Genomic DNA, 5092 nt, shown 5'->3' with positions numbered 1-5092 from the left:
GGTTTTTCTCAAAAAAAAAAAAAAAAAAAAAAAGGGCCAGGCGCGGTGGCTCACGCCTGTAATCCCAGGACTTTGGGAGACCTAGGCGGGTGGATCACGAGGTCAGGAGATGGAGACCATCCTGGCTAACACAGTGAAACCCCGTCTCTACTAAAAATACAAAAAATTAGCCGGGCGGGTGCCTGTAGTCCCAGCTACTCGGGAGGCTGAGGCAGGAGAATGGCATGAACCCGGGAGGTGGAGCTTGCAGTGACCCGAGATTGCGCCACTGCACTCCAGACTGGGAGACAGCGAGACTCCGCCTCAAAAAAAAAAAAAAAAAAGAAATAAAGAAAACAACAAAAAAACAGAGATACAGAATTAACTGTTCCCACCCTACCCCATCTAATTAGTCACCACATCTCTCCATTTAACCTCCAAAATAACTCTTGAATCCTTTCCATGGCCACCAACTCAATTCAGGCTCCCATAGCCCTCCCTTAGACTACTACGAACCCAACTAAAGGCCCAGTCTCTCAATTCTCTTCCCTACAATCCATCATACTCATCCTTACTCTAACATTCAAGAAACACCAAGGCCAAGCGTGGTGGCTCAGGTCTGTAATCCCAGCACTTTGGGAGGCCAAGTGCTTCAGGCCAGGAGATCAAGACAGCCTGGGGAACACAGCATCCCCTAACTTTATAAAAAATAAAATAAGAAAAGTTAAACATTAAAAAAAGAACTCAGGCCGGGCGCGGTGGCTCAAGCCTGTAATCCCAGCACTTTGGGAGGCCGAGACGGGTGGATCACGAGGTCAGGAGATCGAGACCATCCTGGCTAACACGGTGAAACCCCGTCTCTACTAAAAAATACAAAAAACTAGCTGGGTGAGGTGGCGGGCGCCCGTAGTCCCAGCTACTCGGGAGGCTGAGGCAGGAGAATGGCGTAAACCCAGGAGGCGGAGCTTGCAGTGAGCTGAGATCCGGCCACTGCACTCCAGCCTGGGCCACAGAGCGAGACTCCATCTCAAAAAAAAAAGAAAAGAAAAAATGCAACAATATCTACAATGATGTAGATTAAAGTGTTAACTGAAAACCAGCCAGACAGCAGTATAAATACTTAACATAAAAAGACTTAGGTAAATTGTAGCATGACTTGATGAAATTATTTTTGCAGCCTTTCAATATATAAAGTTAAATTATAAAATCTGTAAGATGTAAATGTTTCATGATATAGCAAGTTTTAAAATCAAACTATAATGTATCATAATTTAAAATGAATTTTAAAATGTATATTTTGAAATGAAATGCCAAAAAGAAAATCAATTGTCTTAGGATAATAACCCAACATTTAACAATTTATTTAATATCAATTTATTCAACATTAAGTAATAAAGTTCTACCCTACTGAGGAAACAAAGGGGTTCCAGGAAACAAGCTTGATAAAGTCTCAAAAGCACCACCCCTCCCTTCTACTGCTCACTTTGGCCTTGACTGGGTGTTTTCATACTCTCCTTGGTCATGATGACCTATAACTAACCCAAACCCAAATTTTCAAGGACCAGCCAACTGCCTCAATTGGTCCTCTGACCACCCCTATGAACCAGTGGGAGACACATCATGCAAAAAGAGCAAACATCAAGAAACAAAGAACCCGGCCAGGCGCGGCGGCTCACGCCTGTAATCCCAGCACTTTGGGAGGCCAAGGCGGGTAGATCACCTGAGGTCAGGAGTTCGAGACCAGTCTGACTAACATGGCAAAGTCCCAGCTACTAGGGAGGCTGAGGCAAGAGAATCGCTTGAACCCAGGAGGCAGAGGTGGCAGTGAGCCGAGATCCCACCAGTACACTCCAGCCTGGGTGACAGAGTGAGACTCTGTCTTGAAAAAAAAATTTTTTTATTTATTAGTTTAACATTTATTTATTGCTTTAACAATTTACTTCTTTATTACTTTAACCAATCAGCAAGTACTCAGCCCAAGTTTCACTGTAAACCCTAAAAATATACCGTATTGGCACACTAAAATCTCTGGGATTCTCAAGGCCAACTTGCTGACTTAGCAGTGAACTGTATCAGTTAAAAGGCAGTGTGGACTCAGACAAATCAAAGAACCAGGGGCCAGGAGACCTGAGAACAATTAAAAGCAAAATGTAGATAGTTTTTTTTTTAACGACAAAAAACACAAAGCTAAAAAGTCCAGCTTAAACCAGATGAGTAAAAAAAATTAGCTGGAGATACTCTTTTAAGTCTTACACAGCCAGAGTGCAAAAGGGAGGATGGAAAGTCATTTTATTAAGAGCTGAAGCTAGCCGGGCACAGTGGCTCACATATGTAATCCCAGCACTTTGAGAGGCCAAGGCGGGTGGATCACTTGAGGTCAGGAGTTCGAGACCAGCATGAACAACATGGTGAAACCCCATCTCCAGTAAAAATACAAAATTAGTCAGGTGTGGTGGCGCACACCTATAGTCTCAGCTACTTGGGAGGCTGAGGCAGGAGAATCGCTTGAACCCAAGAGGCAGAGGTTACAGTGAGCTGAGATTGCCCCACTGCACTCCAGCCTCGGCAACGAGAGCAAGACTCCGTCTCAAAAAAAAAAAAAGAGCTGAAGCGTTCTGCAGATGAAGACATCTCACAAAAGACAAGTATTGAAAATTCATGGCCAGGTGTGGTGGCTCACACCTGTAATCCCGGCACTTTGACAGGCTGAGGCAGGTGGATCATGAGGTCAGGAGTTCGAGACCGGCCTGGCCAACATAGTGAAACCCCACCTTCACTAAAAATACAAAAAAATTAGCCAGGTGTGGAGGTGGGCGCCTATAATTCCAGCTACTTGGGAGGCTAAGGTAAGGAGAATCTCTTGAACCTGGGAGGCAGAGGTTGCAGTGAGCTGAGATTGTGCCACTGCACTCCAGCCTGGGTGACAGTGCCAAGACTCCGTCTCTCAAAAAAAAAAAAAAAAAAAAAAAAGAAAATTAATTAAAAAATAATTTTAGACCAGGTGCAGTGGCTCACACCTGTGATCCTGGCACTTTGGGAGGCCGAGGTGGGTAGATCACCTGAGGTCAGGAGTTTGAGGCCAGTCTGGCCAAAATGGTGAAATCCTGTCTCTACTAAAAATACAAAAATTAGCTGGGTGTGGTGGTAAGCACCTGCAATCCCAGCTACTCGGGAGGCTGAGGCAGGAGAATCACTTGAACCCAGGAAGCGGAGGTTGCAGTGAACCGAGATCGTGCCATTGCACTCCAGCCTAGGTGACAAGAGCGAAACTCCATCTCAAAAATAATAATAATAATAATTTTAACTCTGATGCTCAAAAGGAAAGCATTAAAAGCCTTCTAATTTATTTCTGTAGTATCACCATTTCCTAAGTATAATAATGAAAGATGAAGATACCTTAGCTGACCAAGAAGATTAAATACTGTGAAATAATAAATACTCAAGACTTAACTGTTTTTAATTAGCAGGCATTGTAGTAAAAGGTAAATAATCTGAAAGACTAATAGTATCAATAGAGGTAGTACAACAACTAGGAAAACAAGTTCAACCTTTTGTTTCTATTGATATGTTTGTTCTCAGTATTTAGATCCTCAAAACTGCAGATATATATAATCATTCATGACACTACGTAAACATCAGATAACAGGAAAAACAATTCAATACTTAACCAAGTTCACTGGAGAACAAAGTAATCGCCACTGAAGAATGTTGACACAAAAACTGAAGGACCTCTCAAGTTCCAATAGCACACAGATAGGCTGAGCCCCTATGCAGTTACTCACCTGAACAGACGTGGAAGATTAACCTACCCTCACTCTTTTCACACACACTAACCTGACAAGGCAGCAGGCAGTCTCTTGGGAGCTTGTTCATCATTCAGTCTGTTCCAGAAGTAACCGATTCCGTTAGGATCTGTGCCTCCAGGTTACCACCGTTTCACTACAGCCCTGTATCACTTCACCCTTGTCCCACCTTATTCTTTCAGGCATTATAAAATTCTTGTTTTCTAAATAAACTTCTCCTAAACCTTACTCACCTGCAGTTCACTGCACTGGGTATCACCCAAATAGCCCATCAGAGCTCTTTATAATTTCTGAAAGACAAAGAAGAAAGTTTTTTTAATACATAGTAGAAAACACCATTCACCAAGGTATCAGTTCCAAAGCATTTGTATCCAATACTCCCCAGCATATGGTGTTTTGGTCCACACTAGTTCAATAAAATGTAGCATGACCAGCACTGGACCAAGAGTCTTGAGATAAGCCTCCGAAGATTAAAAACAAGCTTGGTTTAATGTTGCTACTACTGAGCTGTGTGACCTTGAGCAATTCATTTAATTTCTTCAGGCCTAATTTCCTTACCTGGAAAATAAGTCACTCAGACTAGCTAGAGAAAGAAGAGCACAGGCTTTCCAGAAAGAACACCAGCTCCACTACTTTACTGGTCTCGTGACATTACGTTAGTTGAGTCACACTTAAGCCTGAATTTCTTCCTTTGTAAAATGGAAATAACTATCTCGTGAGTTGCTATGAGAATTAAAGGAGATGATGAGTTATAAAAAGCCTATAGTAAATATACTGTGCATATATCTTAAAATTCAACAGATGATAATTCATTACTACCGTTAACCCCCACCAGCCCTAACATTACATGAATTAAATTCACGCATATTTCTTTTAAAAGATCAACAAATCAAAACTTTACCAACCTGACTAAAGAATTAACTATTTTCGTGTTTCACAATTCAAATTATAGTTATCCTAAGCTGACGGTAGTTTATCATTATTACTTATCACAGAAAATAAGAACAGAATAGTCTTTGCACAACATCCAAACTCTGGTTCAATGACCATGCCTTTTCTGACTTCTCACTCTACTTCCACACTGCCAGAATATCTCAGGAATAGAGAGGTTTTCCAAAAGCTAAATGACACCCAGCTGTTTACCAGATTCAGCTCAGGGGAGCAGGACTAGAGACGGAGGAAGAACAGAGGCTTTTCTCTTTTTTTAACCTTTTTTACTTTACGTACTTAAGTACTGCTCAAATTTGTTTACCATAAGCATACAGGAGTTTTGCATAAAAGTAAATAATTTTTTTTTTTTTTTTTTTGAG

General features: G+C 41.7%; 1 protein-coding gene across 1 annotated transcript in view; it reads right to left on the bottom strand.

Moving 5' to 3' along the window:
• The window catches only part of HELZ (helicase with zinc finger), a 173917-nt gene that overhangs the window by 163771 nt on the left and 5054 nt on the right, over nt 1-5092 (bottom strand). The window contains exon 3 of the mRNA XM_017855843.1: nt 4016-4072. The gene's annotated coding sequence lies outside the window, so the exon portion shown is untranslated. The remainder of the gene's footprint in view (nt 1-4015; nt 4073-5092) is intronic.

Source organism: Rhinopithecus bieti, unplaced genomic scaffold (genome assembly GCF_001698545.2).
Source record: "Rhinopithecus bieti isolate Rb0 unplaced genomic scaffold, ASM169854v2 scaffold_39870, whole genome shotgun sequence".
Classification (NCBI taxonomy): domain Eukaryota; kingdom Metazoa; phylum Chordata; class Mammalia; order Primates; family Cercopithecidae; genus Rhinopithecus; species Rhinopithecus bieti.
This window is presented reverse-complemented; position numbering and strand designations above follow the sequence as displayed.